Genomic DNA, 26,932 nt, shown 5'->3' on the forward strand with positions numbered 1-26,932 from the left:
TGCCTCTCTTGCAGTTGAGGAAATGGAGACCAGAGGGTCTCTGCTGGCAGAGACTGAACCGTAGCCTGAGAGAAGGTTCCCATGCAGTTCCAGCCCCACTGAAGGAGCAGGGCAACAGCCAATGACCAATCTTTTTTTTTTTTTTTTAACAAAAAACAATTATTTTATTTACTTTATTGGAGTATAATTGCTTTACAATGGTGTGTTACTTGTTGCTGTATAACAAAGTGAATCAGCTATACATATACATATATCCCCATATTTCCTCCCTCTTGCATCTCCCACCTACCCTCCCTATCCCACCCCTCTAGGTGGTCACAAAGCACCAAGCTGATCTCCCTGTGCTCTGCGGCTGCTTCCCACTAGCTAGCTATTTTACATTTGGTAGTGTATATATGTCCATGACACTCTCTCACTTCGTCCCAGCTTACCCTTCCCCCTCCCCGTATCCCCAAGTCCATTCTCTATGTCTGCGTCTTTATTCCTGTCCTGCTCCTAGGTTCTTCAGAACCATTTTGTTTGTTTGTTTAGATTCCATATATATGTGTTAGCGTACGGTATTTGTTTTTCTCTTTCTGACTTACTTCACTCTCTATGACAGACTCTAGATCCATCCACCTCACTACAAATAACTCAATTTCATTTCTTTTTATGGCTGAGTAATATTCCATTGTATATATGTGCCACATCTTCTTTATCCATTCATCTGTCAATGGACACTTAGGTTGCTTCCATGTCCTGGCTATTGTAAATACTGCTGCAATGAACATTGGGGTACGTGTCTCTTTTTGAATTATAGTTTTCTCAGGGTATATGCCCAGTAGTGGGACTGCTAGGTCATATGGTAGTTCTGTTTTTAGTTTTGTAAGGAACCTCCATACTGTTCTCCATAGTGGCTGTATCAATTTACATTCCCACCAACAGTGCAAGAGGGTTCCCTTTTCTCCAAACCCTTTCCAGCATTTATTGTTTGTAGATTTTTTGATAATGGCCATTCTGACTGGTGTGAGGTGATACCTCATTGTGGTTTTGATTTGCATTTCTCTAATGATTAGTGATGTTGAGCATCCTTTCAGGTGTTTGTTGGCAATTTATATATCTTCTTTGGGGAAATGTCTATTTAGGTCTTCTGCCCACTTTTGGATTGGGTTGTTTGTTTTCTTGATATTGAGCTGCATGAGCTGCTTGTATATTTTGGAGATTAATCCTTTGTCAGTTGCTTGGTTTGCAAATATTTTCTCCCATTCTGAGGGTTGTCTTTTCGTCTTGTTTATGGTTTCCTTTGCTGTGCAAAAGTGTTTAAGTTTCATTAGGTCCCATTTGTTTTTGTTTTTATTTCCCTTTCTCTAAGAGGTGAGTCAAAAACGATCTTGCTGTGATTTATGTCATAGAGTTTATTTATGTCTGCCTATGTTTTCCTCTAAGAGTTTGATAGTGTCTGGCCTTACATTTAGGTCTTTAATCCATTTTGAGTTTATTTTTGTGTATGGTGTTAGGGAGTGTTCTAATTTCATTCTTTGACATATAGCTGTCCAGTTTTCCCAGCACCATTTATTGAAGAGGCTGTCTTTTCTCCATTGTATATCCTTGCCTCCTTTACCAAAAATAAGGTGACCATAGGTGTGTGGGTTTATCTCTGAGCTTTCTATCCTGTTCCATTGATCTATATTTCTGTTATTGTGCCAGTACCATACTGTCTTGATTACTGTAGCTTTTTAGTATAGTCTGAAGTCAGGGAGACTGATTCCTCCAGCTCCGTCTTTCTTTCTCAAGATTGCTTTGGCTATTCGGGGTCTTTTGTGTTTCCATACAAATTGTGAAATTTTTTGTTCTAGTTCTGTGAAAAATGCCATTGGTAGTTTGATAGGGATTGCACTGTATCTGTAGATTGCATTGGGTAGTATAGTAATTTTCACAATGTTGATTTTTCTAATCCAAGAACATGTTATATCTCTCCATCTGTTTGTATCATCTTTAATTTCTTTCATCAGTGTCTTATAGTTTTCTGCATACAGGTCTTTTGTCTCCCTAGGTAGGTTTATTCCTAGGTATTTTATTCTTTCTGTTGCAATGGTAAATGGGAGTGTTTCCTTAATTTCTCTTTCAGATTTTTCATCATTAGTGTATAGGAATACAAGAGATTTCCGTGCATTAATTTTGTATCCTGCTACTTTACCAAATTCATTTATTAGCTCTAGTAGTTTTCTGGTGGCATCTTTAGGATTCTCTATGTATAGTATCATGTCATCTGCAAACAGTGACAGCTTTACTTCTTTCCTTTTCTTTCTTTTTCTTCTCTGCTTGCTGTGGCTAAAACTTCCAAAACTATGTTGAATAATAGTGATGAGAGTGGGCAACCTTGTCTTTTTCCTGACCTTAATGGAAATGGTTTCAGTTTTTCACCATTGAGAAGGATGTTGGCTGTCGGTTTGTCATATATGGCCTTTACTATGTTGAGGTAAGTTCCTTCTATGACTACTTTATGGAGGATTTTTATCATAAATGGGTGTTGAATTTTGTCAAAAGTTTTTTCTGTACCTATTGAGATGATCATATGGTTTTTATCCTTCAATTTGTTAATATGATGTATCACATTGATTGATTTGCATATCTTGAAGAATCCTTGCATTCCTGGGATAAACCCCACTTGATCATGGTGTATGATCCTTTTAATGTGTTTTTGGATTCTGTTTGCTAGCATTTTGTTGAGGATTTTTGCATCTATGTTCATCAGTGATATTGGCCCGTAGTTTTCTTTTTTTGTGACATCTTTGTCTGGTTTGGGTTTCAGGGTGATGGTGGCCTTGTAGAATGAGTTTGGGAGTGTTCCTCTTTCTGCTATATTTTGGAAGAGTTTGAGAAGGATAAGTCTTAGCTCTTCTCTAAATGTTTGATAGAATTCTCCTTTGAAGCCATCTGGTCCCAATGACCAGCCTTACCTCATTGTGTGCCATTCTGTAAAAAGGAATAAAATGGGAAAAACGATCCCATGAGATGAGAGCAGTGAGAAAGAGGAGAGAAAAAAAAAGAGGCCAGAAGAGTGTAAAGCATTGAGCTTGTTGAACTTACTAAGGATGGTTCCTAGTTGGGCTAGCATTAAATCATCCTCTCTATAGCTCGATGGTGTGTTATGCCATAGCTCCACAAAGACAGAGACGAACTTCCAGAAAATGAAGGAATGAGGAGAAGAGAAAGAGAATTAGTTCTTTCTAGTAAAATCTGACTTCAGATCAAGTCTACCTACTCTCTAAAGGCAGGTCTCCCCATGTTCTCAACATAAATAGTTTAAGAATCACAAGAGAAATTACCTCTGCACAAGATGATCCCTTTCAGTTCTATGCATGAAGCATTCACTGACCACCTGTGTTCTAAGTTCCCTTCTAACCACTTGATAGATACTGAGATGAACAGGAAAGTTTTCCTGCCCTTTGGAAATCTGCCATTCCTGGAAGTGGCCAAAACATTGGCTGATGATTCAGTATGGCATTTTAAATGATAGAGGTGAGCTCAGGTTGCCATGGGAGCACAGAAGAGGAAGAGCTCCCAGATAAGCCTGGCAGAGATATCTCAGATATCTCACATCAGTAAGGGCTGATCAGGTTTTTTTAAAAAAGGAGTAGGAAGGATTTTCCAGCAGAAGAAATAGCATCAGATCAGATTCTGGTCTACCAGTTGGCAAGCACATTATGGAAGGAGACAGAGGTACCAGCCAGTTTTAGTGAACAAATGCTTCTGATCAGACCCCATATGTCTCAAGCAATAGGATGTGATGTCAGGGGAGCCCAGGATAGAGACTAGTTACAAATCGAACATTTCTCAGGCCCTGTCTTCTTCACTTCGACTCATCATTTTCTCCCCAGACTCTGAAGCTGCTCTGGTCTCCCTGCTGCCACCCCAGGTCTCTGGAGACACATTGACCCCTGACTACTTGGAACAAGATGTGAAGAAATCCAGTATTCTTTTAGTTCAAGTGGGATAACCATTCCCAAGGAATTATGGGTAAAAACAAACCCTAAGTATTGATAATTTTTAAAAAATTACCTACATTAGGTTTACAAAACCAGTTCATCAGGTTAACCATTACTTCATAACAAACCACTTGAAAACTTAAACAATTACCCCAAATGACTTAAAACAACCACTTCATTTGTTCACAGTTTTATGGATCAGGAATTCACAATGAACTTGGCTGGGTAGCTGGTCTCTGATCCATGTGGTGGTAGCTGGAGTGGCTGGAACTGTAGGATCCACTTTCAAGATGGCCTCTTTACTATATACTGGGAGCGTCATTATTCCTTGACATTCTCTTTCTATCTCCCTCCCTCCCTCTTGTCTCCCTTCTTTACCTCCCTCTCCCTCCCCTCTTCTCCCTTTCCCTCCCCCTCCTTCTCTCTCTCTCTCTACGTGGTGTCATATTGTAAGCAGCTCCTTTGCCCCTTTTCCTTTTGTTCACCCCTGTCTTCCTCAGACCTTAATCATAAAGATGAGATCACTAGGCAACATTTAACCTAGTTCCTGATTTCTGCTTTACTGAATGTACACAATGACTTGCCTAACCTGTTGATTCCTTTCCTGGATTAGAAGGAGTAAGAATAAAGAACTAAGTAGTTAGGGCTTCCCTGGTGGTGCAGTGGTTGAGAATCTGCCTGCCAATGCAGGGGACATGGGTTCGAGCCCTGGTCTGGGAAGATCCCACATGCCGCGGAGCAACTAGGCCCGTGAGCCACAATTACTGAGCCTGCGCGTCTGGAGCCTGTGCTCTGCAACAAGAGAGGCTGCGATAATGAGAGGCCCGCGCACCGCGATGAAGAGTGGCCCCCACTTGCCGCAACTACAGAAAGCCCTCACACAGAAACAAAGACCCAAAACAGCCATAAATAAAAATAAATAAATAAATAAATAAACCCAAAGTTTAAAAAAAAAAAGAACTAAGTAGTTAAAGAATGACTGACTCTCTACCCCTATCTATCTTCCCCTTAGTAAATCTGCAGGCAGACCACGTGGGCAAGAGAATATCCAATTGCAGGTGGACCACACAAGCAAAACCGCATCCCAAGGAAGATCAGAGAGAGTCAGCAGGTCTGCATGCACGGAAAAATGATGAAGAATCTGACCTCCTGCCTTAATGTTTAACTGATATTGTTTCCCCTTTTCCCCTTTAAAAATTGTCATGGCAGAGCAGAATCTTCAGAGTTGGTTTCTGGACGTGAATCCACCTTCTCCCTAGATTGCTGGCTTTTCTGAATAAAGCATCTTTCCTCTCTGCTGACACCTGCCCCTCAATTATTGGGTTTTGAGAGGTGAGCAGCTGAGCCTGATTTCAGTAACATTATTCTCCAGGATTTATTCATGCAGCTTGGGCTTCCTAGAATGTGATAGTCTCAAGGTAGTCTCCCTTCCTGCTTGGCAGCTGGCTTCCAAGAAAGCAGGGCAAAAGCTGCCAGTCCTCTTTTTAATAACTGGAATGACATCATTTTGCCACATGCTATTAGCCAAAGCAGTCACAAACCATCCCAAATTCAAGGGGAGGATAAATAGATTCCTCCTCTCAATGAATGGCAAAGAATTTATGTCCATCTTTAATCTGCCACAGTAACTCAAAAGAAGCTTAGCCAACATTTAGCTTTATTAAGCTGTGAGGCATTTAGAGCAGACATCCTCTGGTTCCTTACTTCCCATCATGATGAAGCAAAAAACAAAGCTTACATCCTAAGTGCCTCCTCACAAGTAGATGCCATGCTTGCAACACTCTGTGTGGTGGGCTCCAAAGGATGCCAACTGCAAAAAAAATTCAGCCCACACCTATACCTCTTTGTCCCATTTGGGTCTCATGTGGTAGATGGAATACAGAGAGTGGGTCACTGTGAGACCCACACATCTCTCCTCACCCACATGCCTGTAAATAATTGCTAGAATACTGCTGTGATGCTTTTCAGTAAGCCAGAACGTATAATGAATTTGAATCCTATTCTCTGGCAAATTAACAGTCACTGGCAGAAAAATCCGAGAGCTAATTTTCAGTATGTCTTTATAAGGAACTCACCATCAGAATTATTCTGAACAATATATACAATGTGATTAGGCAGAAGCAGTATTTGCTTTTAAAAAATGTTCTGAGTATGTTGTCATCACAAGTAATTGATGGAGGTGAGACTAGAGCCCTGGACATTTGACCATCTGACTCCAAAGCCCATCTTTCTACTATCTGTACTTAGCCTCCTAATGCAATTAAAAAAAAATAAAAGTACAAAAGGAGGACAGGGATGAAAAATGCCATCCTCACTGAGAAAGGATAGAAACTGCCACTGCCTTCAAATTCTTTTTAGTTCCCCAAAGCGGCCATGACAGGTAAGCAGACAGGGTGTCTCTTGGGAACTGCTAATGAACAGAGGGCCGGGAGAGGCTAGGGAGGATGAAAGAGGAAGCAAGCTATAATATCAGCAGCTGCCTTGGGTATCTGGCTATGGCTCAGGGGCACTTAGGATGGCCCTAGGCAAATTTTCCGAGTAGGAAGCTTGTCTTTTGGAATTCAAGTTTCCTCTCCCTACTCATTCTGGAGCTCCAATAGTTTATCTGCCCCTCAACCATTATCATCACACCTTCTTGAAAGTCTAGATGCCCAGCAACCTCATGCCCCTCCCTCCCCCACCAAGACATCACTGCCACTTCCCCTACCTCCGTACAAAGTGGCTCCTGGAAATGTTACTGAGTCCAAACTCATACTGCTCACTGCACAACAGGCCAATAAATAAAGAGATGAGTTGCTGGGACAAGGTATAGCAACTTTATTCAGAAAGCCAGCAGACTGAGAAGATGGTGGACTCGTGTCCCAAAGAACCATCTTGCCTGAGTTAGAATTCAGCCTTCTTTTATATTAAAAGGGAAGGGAGTACAGTCAAACATTTCCTGGTTCCAGTCAGCCTTTGGAGGGGATGTGTTAATTTCTTCCTTCCTGCAGTTATGCATAGGGGGGCCTGGTCAGGATGTTTCCTATGAGCTAAACAAAGGTATTTTAGCTTAACGCTCATTACCTAGGCAAGGTTCCCAGAGATGGGCCATTATGTGTCATTTAAGCTTATAGGCAACATCCCTTTACTGATTAACTGGTAATAGAATACAAAGGTTCTTCCCTATAACAGAAATGCCTCCAACAGCTGACATTAACACTCAGGTTTAGGGTTTACCAGTGTGGCTCCCCCTTCAGGAAGTACTTGCACTTTCAGCTTCTTCCCCTTCTCTCTCCACTGGCATTCCCCAAACCAAGTAGTGGAGGCAGCAGCCGTTTGGTCATAAATCAATCCCAAGAGATGCTTTATTTAATCAAAACAGATTTTAATCAAAGGATTGACAGGGAAGAGAAAAAGAGACATGAAGTAAATGATTTCAACACATGTTACTCAGTAAACAGCTTCTGAGAGCCAGTAAAATTTCAGCATGTCTTTACAAGATGATGGGAATTAATTGTAAGAATGCTTCCACCCACTATGAATCACTTTTCTAGGTATAAATAATATTTTTAAAAATTAAATAATGCTTTATGCATTCAATTTATAAAATTTATATTAACAGTGACTAGGAATGAAGATAGGACTAGGATGCAGGTCATCTCATCCAAATCCCATGATCTTTCTATTCACTTTGCATATTTCCCTATTGCTTTAGCTCTCAACTGTCTCTATGGTAACAAAAGGAACTTTTCCAGTCCTCTTTATGGTTTACCAAGAACTTTCGTATATATACTTTCATGTGCTTAAAGGTAATGGGGATCGGTTAAAGGATTCTACAATATTTCAACCAGGTTAAACTGCAATAAAAAAGAACTCCAAAATCTTAGTGGGTGTAACCTAACAAAAGTTTATTTCTCACTCACATGCAAGTCCAAAGTGGGTCAACAGACAGGACCTCATCTTTATAATCCTTTGGGGATGCAGGCTGAGAGAGTGCCATCTTGCACATACCTTCACAGGCTCTGAGACTATTAAAAGGAAGATGCTAAATGGCCCACAGACTCTTAAAGCTCCCACCTGGAAGTGACACAGGTCTCCTCCACTCACATTTTATTGGCCAAAGCAAGTTGCATGCCTTTTGCTCTGCATTCATAGGGTGTGTGGAAGTACTAATCTACCACGTGTCTGGAAGAAGAAGAGACTGGACCTTTGTGAACAATCAGAATTACTACCAAGTACACAAAACAGAAACAGCATGAGTGAAGGTTATCCTAAACACTAGATAATTTAATAACTGAGTTGTAATTCATTTAAAACTCATTTGTAGTCTGTGGGTAGGCACCAACAAAAATAAGAGGAAGCCTAGGAGTGCACATGGTTCACAAGGAGAATGAAATCAGGAATGAACAACACTTTTCAAATAATCCTCCACATTAGTCACAAGGATAACTGATGGTTAAACATACATAAACATTTTATCAATCACAGATTCCTGGTTCCTAGGTTAAAACAGTACCATGATTAAAACCAACTATCATGAATATTCAAGGCTTTAGAATATCTCTCAAATGGAGAGAATTATTATGAAAATTTGGTTGCAACTTTATCATATAGCAGCTTCTTTATCTTAGGATATTGAAGTTTTACATTATTTAACTCTCTTTAACTTTAATTTACATGGAAATTTCTCACATATCATTGCCTAAAATCTGCAAAACAAGCAAGCAAAGCAGGTCATCCTTATCTCCATTTCACAGATGAGGTAACTGAGGCTCTGTGATTTTATGTTTTGCCCGAGGTCACTCATATGAAAAGAGCACCAAAGCCAAATTTTGAGCCCATTCCTGTCCCATTAACCTAACAGTGAATTGAAATATGTAAGTAAGATCTCAGATATTAAGTTGTTAAAGTTGGAATGACTTAAGTCTTCCATTTCTTAAGCTGTGTTCCATCTAAGAACAGATATTCTTAGAATTAAAGAGCAACTAGAAATAGGTTTGGGACCCTCTGGGTTAAAGAAAATAAAATACAATTCCTTACAAGATTTTGGAGAACTTTCAATGTGCTATTAAGCATTGTGAGTTTCAATGAATGAGAGTGTGGTAGGCAAAATAATAGCCTTGTAAGATGCCTATGTCCTAATCCTAAAACCTATGAATATACGACAACAGGGTCTTTACGGATGTGATTAAATTAAGAATCTTGCAATGGGGGATCATCTTGGATTATACTAGTGGACCTCTAATTATCACAACAGTTCTTATAAGAGGAATATGGGAACATCAGTGTTCACAGTGATGATATGATGGTGAAAACAGAGATCAAAGTGGTCCAAGGCCATAATTGAAGAATTGTGGGCAGACTCTACAAGCTGGAAAAGACAAGGAAATGGATTCTACTCTAGAGTTTCTAGAAGGAACACAGACCTCCCGAGACCTTGATTCTAGCCCAACGACACCCATCTTGAACTTCTGACCTCCAGAATTATAAGAGAATAAATTTTTGTTCTTTTAAGCCACTAAATTTGTGGTAATTTGTTACCATACCATTGGAAACTAGTACAAAAGGACAGTAAGTCTTTGCTCTTAAATTTTTTCGCAATTGAACCTTTTATCCCCTAAAATACATACCTCAAGGAATACAGTTTGAGGAACACTGGTATAATCCAATCCCCTATAATTATCTTGAGATATGGATTACTGAGATTAAGAATAAAATGTTTGACCAGGGTGAAAAAATTAATAGTAAATACAGGACAGAACAGTATTCGACATTGCAGCATGGTGAAAATAACTTACTTCCGCACCCCTTGATTTTAATAGCAAAGGTTTCATCTCCTAACATTAAATGTTCCTGCCTCTCTCAGCTGCCTGGGGAAAAGGCAGCCCTTCCTCCCCATCTCCTCTCTCTACAGCACAGACACTTTTCTTACATGCTGCAGGCAAAAACAATTTGAAGCAGGTGACAGCAGAACTCTCCTTTTTAATGCCCTCTGCCTCAGGCACAAGACCGGATCTTTCCAGAGACTAGAAATGTTATGAGAGGACATTCACCCATTCTCCCCTGGCAAAGCCAAAACATACATTTCAATTGGATCTCAGAAATGCTGATAAGTATCAGAGGTCTGACAGGCTGCTTCTGAAGCAGGTCTCCCATGCAGCATTTTTTACCTGTGTCTTATTTAGAGTGGCCGCACAGGAGAGGAGAGAAGAGGGAGGGCACGGCTCTCCAGCCTCCAACCTTGCCTCTGCCTGTCAGAGATTAGAGGCAGTGGGGGTGAAAATCCATCCTGCTAATGCAAAAGGCTTAATGCCGGTTAGTTTGAAACCAGCAGAACCACAAAACTGCAAACCTTCTCATAGTGCGGCATTTCAGAATCATAAGGAAGTATAAATCATCACTAAAATAGTAGAAAACTGGGCCCCCAGCCTTCACAGGTTTCTACAAATCATTTTTACCTCTTACCCAAGAGACACACTCATGAGGCATTAGGTTTGGAGAAAGGAGGAAAATTTCCTGGAGAGCACAACTATGGTTACGTCACTATCACTGAAGGGGCCAGCATGATTGAACTATTTTGCCAGGACAGTAGCTTCAATCTCCCAAAGGCGATTGCAGTGCTCCAATAAACAGAAAGTGAAGGCCTGCTCAGTAATCTAGAATGATTGTTAATGTGAGTTCCAAAGATATTGAATATGTTTTATTCCAACATGTTACAGGGTCGTTGTTTATTCCATTTTCACAGCCTGCCCCCTCCTTCAGTCTGATCAACATTTGTTCATCGGGATTATGGCCAATATCCTATGGGCTGGAAAACAAGCCACTGTGAAACAAGCAAGCTGCTGGCAGGCTGTGACATTTTTCTTCATCTAGTTGGAGGGCCCAAGTGATGTACAGCTGTCTTCCAAACGAAGGCTACTTGTTTATGCAGAAGGCAGGCTATGGCCATAGGCTATTACTTAATATTTTGAGTTGTCAAATCACTTGCGATGACTGAAAACGTTCACCTTACCACTGGGAAGATAATGGGTTGATCTTTAAGAAATGTCTAGTACCAACACCACTCATCACCGTTAGTTTTTCAATGATTCATTCAACAAGTACTTGAGAGTCTTCAATGGGCAAAGATACAGAGATGACTAATTCCTTATACTCCAGGAGCTCAGGGTGTTTTGCATGGGTAAATATGCATATGAATATGTGGAATAGAGTTAGGGTACAAAGAGCAGAGTGAACCATTTCAGTCTAGGTGTCAGGAAAGGTGTCACAATGCAAGAGGCACTTGAACTGAGTCTTCAGAAAATAACTGAGACCTTGGAGGTGGTGGCTTTCCATATCTGGCAGGGGCATTGAGGGGTGAAACAAGAGCACCCACTTGGGGAAGTGCCAATGATTCTGAATGGCTGAATTGTGGGGTGAGGCAGGGAGTGTCAGAGGTAGGCTAAAGAGGCAGACAGAAGCCATATTAGGGAGGGCCTTGCGTGACTTGAAGAACCTTCCGCTTCAGGGCACATCAAGGAGAATCAACAAGTTTACTCAGGACCACAGCTTGAGCTGAAACTGAAAAAACCCATGTTGTCTTTGTTTACGTAGTATTTTCACAATCAGATCCAGGTACTTCAAACAAAAGGAATTATTTTTCAAACAAAGAGAATTTAATACAGGGCACTGTTTACATAAACAATGGGAAAGTTAAAACGCAAAACTGAGACAGTGAGGCAACCTAGAAGTTAGCGATGGCATAAAATTACAGTTGGCCCTCTCTATCTGTGGGTTCCACATCTGCAGATTCAACCAAGTGCGGATTGAAAATATCCGGGGAAAAAAAAATCCAGGAAGTTCCAAAAAGGAAAACCTGAATTCGAATTTACTACACTGGCAACTATTTACATAGTTTTTACATTGTATTTTCGACTATTTACATAGGATTTACATTATATTAGGTATAAGTAAGTTAGAGATGATTTAAAAGATATGAAAGGATATGTGCAGGTTATATGTAAATACTGCACCATTTTATTTAAGAGACTTGATCATCCTTGGATTTTGGTATCCGAGGAGGGTCCTAGAACAAATCTCCTGCAGATACTAAGGGACAACTGTACTATGTGATGTTACAGAAACCCAGAAGCTGAGGATGTCTGGCTGGAACTAGGACCACGGCAGGAGATTCTCCTCACAGATCTAGAAGATAAAGTGATGGGCTCCCTGGCAGGTGCTAGAACAACAGAGGAAAGGCACCTACTTCGAGATGCCACCAGAAAGAATGAGGAAGGAAGAAATATACTGGCTTCTCCCTTTTTCTCTTTTCCCCTTGAACTTCTCATTGACCAAGCAAATCTACAAACTAGTAGGCAAGAAAATGTGGGAAATGTATTGACTCGTGACCCAGAGCAGTGCAGAAAAAGTACAGAGAATGAACATGAGAGAAAACATCATATGACCTACACAGTCCACCTTTTTTTGCTAATCAGCATTCATTGCACCCCTCTGCTCATAACAACGTTATTCCCTTTTGTCTTGGAATATTATTTACAGAATCCATAGAATAACTGTCCTGTATAAAATGAAAATGTTCTCACCCTCTTCCCAAATTGGGAGATGTAAAGACCCATCAAAAATCACCATGACTATACTGAAGTAAAGAATCTCCATGTGACATGCAGTCCTCCCCTTTCACGCTACCACTAGGAACTCGACTTATGATGGAGTTATGTTCCAGTAAATACATCATAAGTCAAAAATACTGAGAGTCAAAAATATTGAGAGTCAAAAATGCTTTGAATACACCTGACCTTCTGAACATCATAGCTTAGCCTAGCCTACCTTAAACATGCTCAGAATGCTTACTCTCATTGTGTAGAAGCAACCCAATTTACCCTTAGCAATCAGCTTTAACCATCCAGACATACCCAATTATCCTTTTCTGGCTATTGGATAGGATCAATGGCATGAGAAGCCCAAAAAAGCTCCAATCCAATGGAACCAGTGATGTCTTCCCTGGTGGAATTCATCCTCCTTTGGAAACTAAGGCCTCTAAATGGGAATAGAGATAGGAAACAAAAATTTTGTAAATGTGCCATTAGGTGTAATAAGGAGAGAGTCCACTCCTACTTATACTTTGGTATCAAGACTTGCAAATTCTAGCCATGGGAGAAAAAGTGGCATGTACTGGTCACTAGTACAAAGCAAATGCTGCATCCTGGAGGGAGCAACTTAATCTCACAAAATGCTGCCTCCTCACTAGTGCTGATACTGAGTCTTCAGTTGATAATCCACCATTCTATCAGGCCATCCACTTCTGAAAGCCGAAGTATAAGACTAAGGAATTTCATGAACCCTTCTCTTGATGTAAAATAATTTCCCCAGTTAGAAGCAATGTTGTATGGGGTACCATCATGATGAGTAGGGTAATAAGTCCATGGATGATGGTGCATGCAACATATTTTAGGCATGCACTACCACTGTAAACCAATTAGAGTCCATTCCATTGAGTACAAATTGCTGCCCCTAACCAATGATGGAAAAGGAGTCAAATATAATCAAACGTCTACTAGGTGTCTAACTTAACCCCTGGTGGTGGAATAGTGCCATATCAGGGGCTCAGGATTGGCTTTTACTGCTGATACATTAGGTATTCAGGAGCCAGGTAGAAATATCAGCCTTAATGAGGGGAAGTCCATATCTTTCCTGCCATTAGAGCCTTTTTGTTGCACATGCATGAGGATGGCTAAGAGACAAACTGACAGCCACAGAATGCATAATCTTATCCACCATGTTATTGAAAGATACCTCTCCGTGGATATCCTTCGAGGAGCATTCACGCGGAGCATAAATATGCTCACGCTGTTACACGGAGTCTATCTATATACCTTCTCCCAAACCTTATTGTCACTAATCTCCCAACCGTGTTTGTTCTGGGTTCCTGAACAGCAAGCTGAGTCATTAGCCACTGCTAACAAGATACTGTAGACCCATACCTCAGGACATACCTACGTCCTAGAAAAAGAGATAGCCCCAGATGTACTGAGATGGGATTTTCCTTAACAATTTTCTTTAAGGGCTACTTCAGTGGTTCTGTAATATAGCACGAATGATTTGGGCCTTGTTCCAGCAAATTTTACAGACTTATCTGTAAACCAGACTTGAATTCTTTTGTCTTCCATCAGTTAGTAATGGAAACTCCCCATGAGACCAAATGGATGTTATGAGAATCTGCAACACCAGCAAATTCTCCCTACCTGTGTCTTCCAGACCTTTGTAAGCCCAATCTCGCATATATGTTTATTTGATGATGGATGGCTACTGAACAAATACAACCTTATGGCTTGGTAAATCAGCTAGAATCTAGTTCATGATGGGCAGCTCAGAAGGCATAGTCATCTGGTGTCCCACAATCAAGCAGTCAGTTTTTAGAACGCAGTGTGTAAGCCAGTTGCATCAGTAGAGGAAGAAATGGTTTTGCTCCAAAACCCTAATGGCCTGTACTGTGATTTTTCTATTAGAGGCTAGAATGGCATCTGCTAGATCATAAATTCCAAGTAACAAGAGAGCTTGTATGAAAGCCTAGACCTTAGGCAAAGCCTTCTTTTTCTCTGAGTCTTACTAAAAAGTAAGGATTATATGAGATACTCAGTAAATGAATCAGAACAATATATCAATTATGGCTTATGTTTCCTCCAAATTCCATAAAGACCCACAAGGTTTACTATACCTCTTTCTTCACGGCAGGAAATGTAAGGCACAGCAACTTGTCATTCACATTAAAGTTTTTAAATAAGATGCCAGGTCACTGGGGTTTTCCTTCCACACTCTAGCACACAATTCTTGCTACTTGCTGCTCACCAGAATCAGTAAGTATAATGCCTCTGATATAGTGACAGTATGATATTCTGTGAGATATACAGATCATCAGTGTCTCTGTACTGTATTATGACAGAGAAAATTGAGTTGGCATGGCCCCAAGGTGAGAGAGGGAAGGTATACTACTGCCCCTTCCAAATAAAACAAATTGTTATTGATAATCTATGTTCATTTGTAGGGGAAATAAATTATTTACCAGAGCAATAGTTGAGATCCAGGTGTTAAGACAACTTGCTCCAGCAAATATATCAGACCTGAAACATGTTACAGTTGGAATTACTATTGGATGAACTTTTTCTAATTCTCAATTATTTTTAAAGATACGTCAGCTTTAACCTGGAGGAAGCAGGCAAGTTAAACATGAACGTGATAGTAGTCATAACCTGTATCCTGCAAACCTTAGATGGTAACACTTCAGTCTCTCAATTCCTACAGATATTGCTTTTCATTTACTATCTCAGTTGAGAGGTGCACTTCCATGGGCTTTGACTCTTCATAACATGATAGCCCCCATTCCATGAGTCAGGGAGCCAATCTGGGGATTCAGCCAGTTTCCAATATGTCTATTCTAACTCTACATTCAGGAACTGGAGAAATAACCACAGGTTGGGTTCACTGTGGGATTAATTGGGGCCAAACTCCATTTACCATCATACCTATAAGCTCCTACTGACATCACTGGATCAGAGTTTCATTTTGTGACACCAGGTATTAGCCTCAGCTAAGAATCCATGTCTAAAAATCTCCAAATCCCTGGATATTTTCCTTTTCTCTTTGCACAGTTATTCTGTTAAATTCAGATTCCTTTAAAGACTTGGCAGATGACTTACAGTATATACTTGTGGCAGTGTTTCACAATCCTTCTTCAAGGGATGTTGGCCTCCTCCTTAGGCTCTGGATCTGTGAACTGGCCCGCATCTGGGAAGAAGAAGAGCAGTTGTGACTTCCTATTGCATTTATTCAAGGTGTTTTCTGATCACCACACCTAATGTTTCCTGGTTGTGTTAGGTCAAGCAATTCTTTGTTAGGCTTCTATTTAACTCCTAGGGAAACTATGATTAATTAGCTATCATCATAGATCCGTGCAGGTAAAAACATCCTGGTTGCCACTCAACCCTTTCTGCTCATTACAGTAATTGGGTCACCTTGTCTCTATCAGTAAAGTGATACTGCAACCTGATCCCAGACATCCTAAGATCTCATCTTCTTATTAAAATCAGTTCACTTCAAAGGCATCATCTCTTACTGTCATCCACAGCCTGCAGAGGAAAGCCACGATATACATTTAAGGATACTGAAGCTCCTCTCATTAACGCAATTACGGATGGTTTAATAAAAGAAGAGTCCTCTAGATTTCTCTTACAAGAGATCGTCATGAGGAAAATGAGTAGGATGCATATAATAAATTCATTCCAACATTCTCATCTCCTTATGCTTTTGAATTCTTCTTAAGCTTTATTCCAGGGAAGTTCTGGCATTTTACCCTCATTTCTCATAGACCACTTTAAAGTCCATGTTTCAGTAAACCAATCATACAATGTTTTAGTGAAATTTTCAGCTGATTCAGCTAGTACTCAAACAAATTTAATCTGGATACTTAGGTAAATATACCTATATTAATAAATATTGACCAATTCTACATTATATTCTGCCTTTCTTAGACTCACTCATATAGATTCCACCTCCACACATGTTTTTCAGGGGTCTGCTAATAAAAATTAGCAAATATTTGCAACTCTTTGGATGTAAAAATATTTACTCTGGGATAAGGCTTTGCACTTCACCTGAGGTATCAATAAGAGATACTTCTGATGAGTCTTTAGGAAAATAAGCATCTCCTTTCAAGGCAACTTTTTTCAGGTGAAAACATTATAAGCTCTTTAAGTAAGGGAAGACTACCCTCATCAGACATAGTTGCATCTGCTGGTAAAGGAAACTTGGGATATCAAGTGATCATGGTTCTCAGATTCAACTGTATCTGTTCAAATAGCAATGCCCCTCGCCCCAAACTCTTCAGTAAAGAATAAAGAGATTCATTCTTCAAAATTAATGCCTTAATACTAACATAATAAACTGATGAGCCTGTGTTTTCAACTTGCATGGTAACCCTGCAAACTACACATGATTCTGATGCTCAACAATGATTTCCCTCCTGACACAAAAAATTCTAAGAACGCCATGGCAGCCCTCTGATTCCTTGGTTTTCCCTTGAGCTAAGAGTTTAAACCTCTAGACTTATCATTTTCTGTTTGTAAGCAGTCCAGCACAATCAGAACCAGCGATCCCATTTTTATTGTCAAATGCAACAGCTACTTGTTTTCCCAAAGTCTAGTTTTCAATTGTCACATCATCCCAAACAAACCAGGTTATAATTTAAAGTTAATTGTGATGTCATTTGATAAGACAGATTAATTATAGTATCCCATTTTTCACCTGAGAGAAGTTCTGTACTGTGTTCAAGCTAAAAGAAGCAAGCAATCGAAGTTCAAAATTTTCTCTTGAGGATCTGTTTCCTGGAACTTATCCTGATACCTCCCCCCTAAAGACTGTATCAGTAAAGGTCTAACCAGGAAAATATAAATCAATGTACATATTTCAAATAAAGGAAATTTAATACAGACAAATGGTTATACACGTGTTGATAGCACTGAGAAACTTAATAGGAGATCATGAAGCAATCCACAGACTGGCAACAGCAGGAAAGCCAGTACTACCCCATAGGGCTATAGGAAGCAGAAGTGATTTTACTGAAGCCCGAAAGCCAAGAGTATATAATGGGGGCAAATATCACTGGGGGAGCTGCCTGGGGGAGCTGGGACCACTGAATGAGGGGTTATCTGCCAGGAGCTGGAGTTAAGGAGATGCAGCTTCTGCCAGAGATGCTGTCTAAGTCAACATGAGAGGAGATATAACCTTAAATTCCCCCTTTCTCTTGTATTTCACCTTTTCTTCCCATTGGCTGACCCTACCTAATAGCTAGTTAGTAGTCCCTTGCAATACAGAATCAAAATGGGAATATTCAGTAAATTGATCTGAGAATAAAAATATGCAATAAATTGATCTGAGAATAAATAAGCAAATGACTGGCTTGCTTTCACAAAGAGTAATCGAAAGAATTTGCCACCATTCCATTTGGAGTTTTAGCCAGGGCAACTCACAAGTAGCTAGAATTCCTTGTACCTACTTCTTATAGAGTCATTTTCTCTGTCATGCATATATTTCTAGTTCAATCCAGGGTAGAAAGTTTGATTTCACACAAGAAGCTTCATCAGCTACAGGAATTTAGACAAGAAAGTTGGGAATGGGTCATTGTCTACAAAAGTTAACTATGTGTAATAGGTGTTGAATACAGACTTCACCTCTAATTCTCCCAATGCCACCACTATTAAAATAATTGACACTAACCCCACTGAGATTTGTATTAATGTATAAAGAGAGCATAAAACATACTTAAAACATAGTATTATACCACAAATTGCCCTAATATTAGTATTACAGAACCTGAGTTTCAGCTTCAGTGACTCACCTCTCTGAGATTCAGTCTATTGTTCTCTAAAACAGATTAAAATAATTTGTAAGTCCTTTCCATGTATTTGTTCAAAAAATATTTTCCCCAGTCTCCTTTGCTAACTGACTTTAGCTAAGCACAAAGAATATAATAATTTATCCTTGCAGCCCATGTATATTTCATGAAGCCAAATGCTATGGTTATTAATCAAACAGACAAATGTATATTAAATTGTAACTGTTCTAAGTGCTATGAAGGAGAAATGCATGATTTCATGTGGGCATTTGGTCTAGTTAGGGGAGTCAATTAAGGAGTCCATGAGGAGATGATCCTTGATATGTAGGCGTTCGACAGGGAATGAGATGAGAGGAGAATGTCCAAGCATATACAAAAGCCCTGTGGCTGGAGGTATGTGACATGTATATGAGGCTGAAAGGACAATGTGCCTGGAGCCAATTAAAGAGGATGGAAGCATGGTGCACATGGACACTACAGAAGCAGTTAGGGGCCAGAATACGAATGACCACAGGGCTTGTGAAATAAACTGTTTTTACCCATAGAGCAGTGGGAAGCCATCAAAGGGTTTTGACCTGGAAAGTAACATGTTCAGATTTGCACTATGAAAAGATCACTAGCTATGCTACAGAAAATGCATTGGAAGGGAAGTAGCTACTCTGGTAGCTCAGCTTAGGTTATAGTTGATAGAGACAATGAGTAGTAGATATATATCAGTGAGTTTTAGGAAACTAAAATAACAGGACTTAGTGCTGAGTGGGATTGGCGTAGTGAATTAGAGGGATTCGTCAAGGATCCATGGGTGGATATTGGTGCCCTCACTGATAGCATTACTGATGGCATCTGCTTGAAAGAGACCAAGGTGAAAGGACAGGATACAGGGTAACTGTGAGTATATTCTTGGACATATTTGATTCAGGTAACTTGAGCTACATAAGAGAAAGTGCCAAGTAGGCAGGTGGATATTCAGGAATGAAACAAAGGAACAGTCTTGACTAGAACAAGATACTTGGGCTTCATCACCTTAGAGATTGTCATTGAAGTTTTGGGCAAGAGTTAGATTGCCTAGAAGAAGAATGGAGGGTAGAGAGAAAAGAGGACCAATAATGGACCTGTGAGTAATCTCATCAGCCAATGATTACTTACTAGAGGTTGAGCCTAAAACAGAAATAGGAAAAGAATGAACAGATAGGCAGGAGAAATGCCAAGAAAGAGTTAGATCACAGAATTCAAACAAAGTGTTTTGAGAAGGAGGACGCGTTGAAAGCTGCTGAGAGGTCAGGAAGAGAAGTGAAAGAGTCCATTCAATTTAGTGAAATGGACAGTACTGATGACATAAAGGAGAGCAACTTTGGTGGAGTCAGGGGATCAAATGCCAAACTGAGGTGAACTCAGAAGAAATTGGAAGAAATTTGCCGTAGAAAGGAGGAAAAGAGAATGCAATATGTGAAGGGTAAAGAGGATTCTTTTTGTTGTTCTTAAAAAATAAAAGATATAAGCATGCTTAAGAGTTGATGGCAAGTATCCAGTTGAGAGGGAAAGTTCTACCATATAACATCAAGAATAAACAAGCAACGGTGTAAAGTTCTGGAGCAAGCCAGAGTGGGTAAAATTCCAAGTGTTAGGTAGTAGGGACATCATCGTAAAGAGAAGGAAGAAGGACAGGGCAGATGCAAATTTATGTTTGTTTGTTATTTGGCAGATGCTTTGCTGTTATTGAGGAGATGACAGAATTGTCTTGTGAAGGCTTTTAATTTCTCTCCAAAGTCAATGTTCTCTTCCTGGGGAGAGAGGGGAAAACAGCTTGGGAGATGAGAAGGGCTGGAAAATGAAGGGAAGCAGGAAGCAGAAGGGCAGGACATTTCCAACTCAAGTTTTCAATGATCGTATAACTTCACTTCCTATGTGCTGTATACCGATTTCAAATTGGAAAGTATTTCCATGAAATGGTATCACGGTCCTTTGGAAAAATTACTTTGTGTCCTATTATGGCTTTCTCTCTCTCTCTCTCACACACACACACAAGCACACACACACACCCTTAACACACACCATCACACCATTCAACTCTTTGAAAAACTTAATGCCATATGAATATTGTTGTTCAAAATCAATCTACTGACACAAATTTTACAGTTAACAATCACAGTGGAATTCAGCTACCCACTATCAAGAACGTAAAAAACCACTGCCTGACATTTGTTAGATCTGTACAAAGACATCCCTGGAGTGTCTTGTCTCTGTTTATCACAATTGAACTTGTAGCAGAGGCACTGCCTTGATCCAAAGCCTGTACAGCCTTTACAAAACCCCTTTTAAAACTACAGAGAAAAAAAGGCTGACACAAATTCTTCTTTTCTTACTTTTCCATTCATCTGGTGTGAGTGGTCAAGAAACCTAGGTGAGAGTTGTTTAAAACTCAGTATGTTACAGAGTAATAGAGATTGTTTGAAAAAACCCATGACAGATAAAATGAAGTACTTGAAAAACTAACATCTATATAAATGAATCTCAGGTTCACATTGATTTGTAGCTTCCAATTAGTGAAGTGATCAACTGAATTACACCAAGATTCTCCTTGTCTCAGGCGCTAACTAATATTTGCTCCAAAGAAATGGCTTCCTTTCTAGATAACATTACTGGCCATAGAATATTCACTATGACAGTGCAACGTGAAAGTGATCTTGGCAGGTTTCACTCGTAGAATTCAAATTAAGGGAAATCTTCCAAATATTAAAAAAAGGAAGGAGAGTGTTCCTTCTTGTCTTATCAACTGTTATAAAATTCATGAAGCCCTGTCTGGCTTGGGTCTTCCATCTACTGACAAATTTGATTAAAATTAGACTTGAGAATAAGTAGTAATGGAACTGTCCGAGCATAAGTATGTTGCCACTGAAAATTAGTTTCTAAAAAGGGCATCGATTAGAAAGGAAATGTAGAGAGGTGAGAAATCTGCTGCCTATTCTGCATCTTCAATTATACAAAATACTGCAATGAAAGGTTAGTGAGGTTAGGAAGACTTTTATTAAATAATACAATTAAAAGCTAATAATTTAGGATTCAACCTATGCACAAAAAGGATATTTAGTGTATTGGTTTTCTATTGCTGCTATAACTTAAAACAACACAAATTTATTATCCTACAGTTGTGTAGCTTAAAAGTCTGACACGGGTTTCACTGGGCTAAAACCAATGTCAACAGGGCTGTGTTCCTTCTGGAGGTTCTGAGGGAACAATTTGTTTCCTTGCTTTCTCCACCTTCTAGAGGCAGCCCATATTCCTTGGCTCATGGCCCCTCCACCCATCTTCAAAGCCAACAACATAGCATCTTTCTGACTGATTCCATCATCACACCTTTTTCTATACCTCACTTCTGCCTTCCTCTTTCACTTTTAGGAACCCTGTGATTACGATAGACCTACCTGTATTATACAGGATAATCTCCCATCTCAAGGTCCTTAAATTAATCACATTTGTAAAGTCCCTTTTGCCATGTAAGGTACCATATTCACAGGTTCTGGGGATTAGAATGTTGGCATTTTGGGGGGGCCATTATTCTGCCTACCACACTTGGGAAAGCGGAAAGGCATGTCTTTATTTTTTTATTTTATTTTTTTTGGCCACACAGCAGGGCATGCAGGATCTTAGTTCCCTGACCAGGGATCAAACCCACGTCCCCTGTGGTGGAAGTGCAGAGTCTTAACCACTGGACTGCCAGGGAAGTCCCAGGTATGTCTTTAAAAGAAATGTATTATCGCCAGGTTTGTTTTCTAAGCCTATCATATTCAAAGTGGAGATTAAAAAATTTAAGGGATTTTTTTTCCCCGTAACTGTGCAGTATATCAGATAATCAGACCACTCATTTTCAGTGACAAGAATGCTAAATAAGAAAAGGATTCCTTTGGCAAAATGAAACTAACTCAGAAGATGAACTGATTGAAAAGCTACCAGGGATGCCCACAGGATGTCATACATCTCCCTTCAGGAAATTACAGCAGTAGAGAGAGGAGACAGAGGCTGTAAAATGGTAATAAAAATGTATTTTAATTAAATTATTCTACAATAAAACTAAAAGGAATCTGAAAACAAGAGTTGATTATTATCCTCTTCATGCTTCTTGAATAGCTTGTGCAAGAAATTATTTTGAGACGAGAGCTGAGATGGTTACAAACTATTTCTCCCTGGCTCTCTCTCCTCTATGCTTTTCTAAGTCTCTTTCTTTCTTTGTCGCTGTCTCTCAACTCTCTCCCTCCGATATCTTTCATTTTATCTTACAGAAAGTATGACCTGAGGGAAGACTCAGGTGCCTCAATTTATTACCTTTGAAAGCACAGGAAATCAGTGGACCTCCCACCACTGTGGGTTAAAACTGGCATAAAGCAAACTGTTGCTTTAGCTCAGCTTGCTATACCTTTAAAAACTGTCAGACGCCAAGAGAAACAACAACCAGGAAAGATGGGTTTCCAGGAAACAATAACTTTCATATTTTGATCATCATAATCTAGATCTAAATTCACTTTTGAAAAAATCCACGCATTAAGCATCACATTTTTCAAATAAAAAATTGGGGCATGTGGTCTGACAAAGGACATTTAATCATTTATAAATTTAAATGCAAAGTGTTACAAAGTCATAAAAAATAAACTGCATTTAGCTACATATTGAATAAATTTACTTTATTGAAAAAAAAAAAGAAATTACCAGAAACCAAGGCTGTCCCTGGAAAACCCAGGATGCATGGTCACCATTATTTCTATCAGGCAGTTCAGGATGCTATTTTGGTTGTAAAGCCCACATTTTATTACGTGCAATGTCTGCCAATGCCTCAAAAGCTTCAGAAAAAAAAGTCTTTTTATTCCATGTGAAAGCATGTGAACTGAGTATTTGGCCTGCTTAATTATCCCAAGAGTCTGGTTCAGTAGTTCAGGGTCTGGCACACTAAATGCCCAATAAATGTAGCTTGAATAAATGAACAAATGCATGAACAATTTAAGATTAGCCACATAGAAAGCAGGCCAAGTTTCATCTCTGCCGAGACTGAGTAAAAATCTCATAAGATCCATCTGGAGGAACAACTTCTCAGGACATTTGTCCTATAAAGATAGAAGCATTTATAATGAATAATTAATAACTAACTGATTTCATTGAGATGGGCCAACCTGTAGTATAACCATTAAAAGGTTTTAATTTTTTGAATAAAAAATTATTTGTCAAGCCTCCATTCCCATTGGATTTCAGGCTCCCTGGTGATATTTAAGTCCAATTTCATAAATTTTCCAACTAGTTTTGATGCTCTTCATTTAAAAACCTTAATCGCATATTCAATTCACAGCTCTCTTCCTCTACCATCCACGATGGGCTGGACAGATGTCTCGGAGGCTTGGAGTAGGAGGTGAAGTGGGCATGGGTGGGGTCTGGGACTTCTCTCTCACGCCATTTCTCACCTTCTTTGCTGTCCAAGTCCTCTTCTGGGACTGGAGCAAGGACGAAGGAGAGGAAGGAAGACATTCTGCAAGTGACTGCGTATGGTAAATCGGCCTCACTTCCTTGTCAACAGACCACTGTCTGGCCTCATTTTCCCCTTCATCAAATGCTGACTTGCACATGGGAGGCATCTATGGATCCTCAGGTGGGACCTCCAGGGGGTTCTCCCTGCCCAACGTCGGGTTTCTGTCAGAGGCTCAGCTTCTTCCTCCTCACCTCAGGCTCATCCTGGGTGACCCACTCCACAACCCCTTACTTCCTTTGACCAACGAGTAGCACCTGGGAGGGAGCCGTGATTGAAAAAAATCTTAATACTCAGTCCCCTTGTCACTTCAGTCAGATTCCACTCACACATCTTTGTCATACCAAACACAGCCATGCGGGCTCCACCCTGGGATGTTCTCTTTCAACTCTGTCACATCTCTCTGGCCCCTTTCTCCATGCTCAAGCCTAAAGAACCAATGATCCGGGCTTCCCTGGTGGCGCAGTGGTTGAGAATCTGCCTGCCAATGCAGAGGACACGGGTTCGAGCTCTGGTCTGGGAAGATCCCACATGCCACGGAGCAACTGGGCCCGTGAGCCACAATTACTGAGCTTGCGCGTCTGGAGCCTGTGCTCCGCAACAAGAGAGGCCGTGATAGTGAGAGGCCCGCGCACCGTGATGAAGAGTGGCCCCCACTTGCCACGACTAGAGAAAGCCCTCGCACAGAAACGAAGACCCAACACAGCCATAAATAAATAAATTAATTAATTAAAAAAAAAAAAAAGAACCAATGATCCATCAGATCAGTTGCTCCGCATTTTCTAACAAATCATTCCTAGTCTGTGACTTACATATAGGGCTGGGGAAGGCAATTTAGGCACTCTCAATCTTGTGGGAAAGTCAGAGAACAAATCATATAACCCTTTCTTATGGGGGATGGAACGGTTACTACTCTATACAATCCATACTTCCCTAAGAGATGATATCTCATCCTCTCTGCAGATCTATTTTTCTATACCTGGGGTAAGGGAGGGGTAAATGGGCTAATTTCATTAAACTGTTGATTTTGAGCTTTCCTGAGAGATAGCTGGATTCATAGATTGAGATGTGTTGCACTTAAATTTTAAGGTAACTAGTGCTCATTATTCTCACTTGTAGCCACTGGTTGAGTGATCCCTGAAACACAGAATCACAGTAATAGAAGGCTTACCACGTGGCCAGGGTTTTTTCTTACACATAGTGCCCTCCTACACATATCAAGCCATTTTTCTTCTCACAGCAACTCTAGGAATGAGATATTAGTAAGTCTGTTTTATAGTAAATTTGTTAAGAATATTTCAATGTATGTCACTAGTGCCTTAGGCGTACCACTCAATGTTTATCAACAGGTTAGATTTTTAAAGTTATACTAATTTAGAAGATATTATTATAATCATCTTACAACATGAGATCAGTAATGTTATGATTCCTATTTACAATAACTTGCCCGATACTACCAAGCCAATAAGTGTTAGAATTAGAACCAGGTGTTCTAATTCCATGCCCAATGTTCTTCCTCGATGATGTACTGTTACTGGGAAATTCTACTTTTCTTGTTATTAAAGTTCAGGTCCAGTGGGTGTTCTATTTCAAGATAACATCTGTGCCACGCACCAAGATGTGTACAGAGAGCCACACACATATAAAATCATAAAATAACAAAAACACAACTGAGTTCATTCACAATGAGTTTGTCCAGCAAAAACTCAATTCTGGTAAAGCTTCTCCATGAATAAAAGACTGCAGTTGTCACAACATGAAATATTCTTGGGCTTCTGGTAGATAGCTTTCTGATGCTGCCACTTGGACCATCTCCATTCAAAAGGCACTCAACTTAAGCTACTGAAGAGCAAGGCAGCTTGGACTGCAGAGGAAATCCCATTTGGTATGCAAATATATTCACCCCACAGTTATCAAGATTTAGAAACATGTTTTCCTATATCTTAAAGTCACATGGCTATTATACTGCAGAGTATTTTTTAATACAATAAATACTCTGTCTTTACATTTACAATTTATAAGGTAGGAAAAGGAGCACTGATTCAGATAGTATCTGAACCACCGTGGAATACTGGTGCTGAAACAGACTCGCATGGAGACCCAGATTTCCAGGATAAGGAAGAGAAGGTCAGCCTTACTGGACAGATAGCATGAGTCCTGAAGGCACTAGGATTATCTCCCTCCATATACAACCTTCAAATCCACCCTTTCTTCCTAATTTCTGAAAGCTTTCACAGCATTACATCAACCACTGTAGGTTAAATTCTTTCAGCTAATAAGTGGGTCTCTTAAAACGCAAAGTCCACAAAGGATTAATGTTTTATCCATCAGTCAGATGTTGGTAGGAATCATTTAAATTAACCATGTCATCCCGTCAATTGACAGAGGCACTGGTGAAACAGACATATTTGAGTTGGAGGGGAAAGTGGCTGTTAACAAGGAGACATGCACAACAATGTTCATTGCAGCATAGTTTGTAGTAGTGAAAAATCAGAAATACTCTAGATGCCCATGAGGAGAATATAGTAAATTATGATGGCTATTCCTTACAGAATACTACGTAGCAGTAAATATCAATGATTGGATTAAAATGTGTATCAAAAATCCAATGTTTAGAGAAAAATAAGTCGAGGGAAATTTTTAAAATGCATTTTTGAACTTTTTTAAAAAATAAGCAATACCACAAAAGGCTGTAAAACATTAGAGTGGTTAAAAACATTAGCATATAACAAACAGCTCATACAGCTTAATATCAAAGACACAAACAACCCAATCAAAAAATGGGCAGAAGACCTAAATAGACATTTCTCCAAAGAACACACACAGATGGTCAACAGGCACATGAAAAGACGCTCAATAGTGCTAATTATTAGAAAAATGCAAATCAAAACTACAGTAAGGTATCACCTTACACCAGTCAGAATGGCCATTATTAAAAAGTCTACAAATAATAAATGCTTGAGAGAGTGGAGAAAAAGGAGCCCTCCTACACCGTGGGTGGGAATATAAATTGGTGCAGCCACTATGCAGGACAGTATGGAGGCTCCTTACAAAACTAAAAGTATAGTTGCCGTATGATCCTGCAGTCCCATT

The 26,932-nt window shown here is 39.8% G+C and overlaps 1 pseudogene; it reads left to right on the plus strand.

The window, feature by feature from the left end:
* The first annotated feature begins 6,341 nt into the window (after positions 1-6,341).
* The window catches only part of LOC118896378, a 166,079-nt pseudogene continuing 145,488 nt past the window's right edge, over positions 6,342-26,932 (plus strand).

Source organism: Balaenoptera musculus, chromosome 6 (assembly GCF_009873245.2).
Source record: "Balaenoptera musculus isolate JJ_BM4_2016_0621 chromosome 6, mBalMus1.pri.v3, whole genome shotgun sequence".
NCBI classification, from domain to species: domain Eukaryota; kingdom Metazoa; phylum Chordata; class Mammalia; order Artiodactyla; family Balaenopteridae; genus Balaenoptera; species Balaenoptera musculus.